This window comes from Hetaerina americana, unplaced genomic scaffold (assembly GCF_022747635.1).
Source record: "Hetaerina americana unplaced genomic scaffold, ioHetAmer1.1.p SCAF_13, whole genome shotgun sequence".
In the NCBI taxonomy this organism is placed as follows: Eukaryota; Metazoa; Arthropoda; class Insecta; order Odonata; family Calopterygidae; genus Hetaerina; species Hetaerina americana.
The window spans coordinates 3,822,298-3,823,544 of record NW_027286403.1 but is presented as its reverse complement, the minus strand read 5'-3'; the positions used below and the strand labels follow the sequence as shown (position 1 = coordinate 3,823,544).

Below are 1,247 nucleotides of genomic sequence, written 5' to 3'. Positions count from 1 at the left end.
GCGAATGGCGTTTGTTCCAATCGGGAAGCTTGAGTGGGAAGCGGGGCACGGGAAATGGAATGGTTGCTCCGCCAGCCAGTTTTTGTGACCAGTGGCCGAAATCGCAAAAGAACATATCGTGCTACGTATGCGGAATACTGAAATGAGAAGGAATAATTAATATTATTTAATTGAGACCTAATATATAATGCCAATGAAAGTTTTCAGGTTTCAAAGTTCGTCGTTTATCTTAATAGCACATTTTGAATTTTCTTAAAGCAGATATGACAGCAAGAGAGTCATATTGTGACATCTTATATTCACTTAAGACTGCTAGGGGCACTTTGCCTTCCTGCGTCATGTACACGTAATTTGTTGCACGTAATCAACCTTAGAGCCTTATGTGGAATCTTATTGTGGGCTCATCCTCGACATCTTTAAGCCAAAGGCTAAAAAATTAAAGACGGCTTTTATATGCAAATTACGTCAACACTTCCCAAAATGCAAATATATTTGTACTAAACCTAAGCAAAATTCAGCTCTGCAGAGCGGCGGCCTGTTGGTCTAGGGGTATGATTCTCGCTTTGGGTGCGAGAGGTCCCGGGTTCAAATCCCGGACAGGCCCATTTTTTTTCAGGGTTGGTGATACACCTTGTGTACGTTAATTTTTAGACAAATGGTTTTCGATCCCATGTGGAAGTTTGTAATACTCTTGTATTTTTCAAGAGCATAAATTTTCAATATTCTGATTAATATCTAAACTGTCCCAACTTTATGAAATTTTTCTCGCATAGTTTGAATATATCTAGTTTTTTTAATATTCTCCTATCTCATAATACCTACCCTCGGGTGATGAACTTTGTTCGAGTGCTTGATCAAACTCATATTCGTGAATAGGCAAAATATCTGTGATTATGCATTCATGGCTTGTGACATAACACCCCCCACCACACGCCCTTTCGGCACCATGCGGAGTGTAATACAAGTGTAGACGCAAACAATGACATTCATACACTAAAATATGCACACACGTGCATGCTTTTACATGAATTAGTTGCTATTGTCTGTATTTGAATGCGTGTAAGTTAACATGGGATTGCCGTGAATTTACCCATCTGCGTGGGTGTGTGTATTTGAATGCTTTTGTTTTCTTTGCATGTGGTGTTATTTTGTTTAATGGTTGGTGTCCCAGCACCCTCTGCCACACACCCTAGCGGTGAATTGTGGAGTATTGTGCAGATGTAGATAACTGGCCCGATTAAACTATT

At 39.9% G+C, this 1,247-nt stretch overlaps 1 non-coding gene across 1 annotated transcript; it reads left to right on the top strand.

Moving 5' to 3' along the window:
• The first annotated feature begins 532 nt into the window (after nt 1-532).
• On the top strand, nt 533-604 carry TRNAP-UGG (transfer RNA proline (anticodon UGG)). The gene has a single exon. It is a non-coding gene; the product is annotated as a tRNA-Pro (tRNA).
• The last annotated feature ends 643 nt before the right edge of the window (nt 605-1,247 follow it).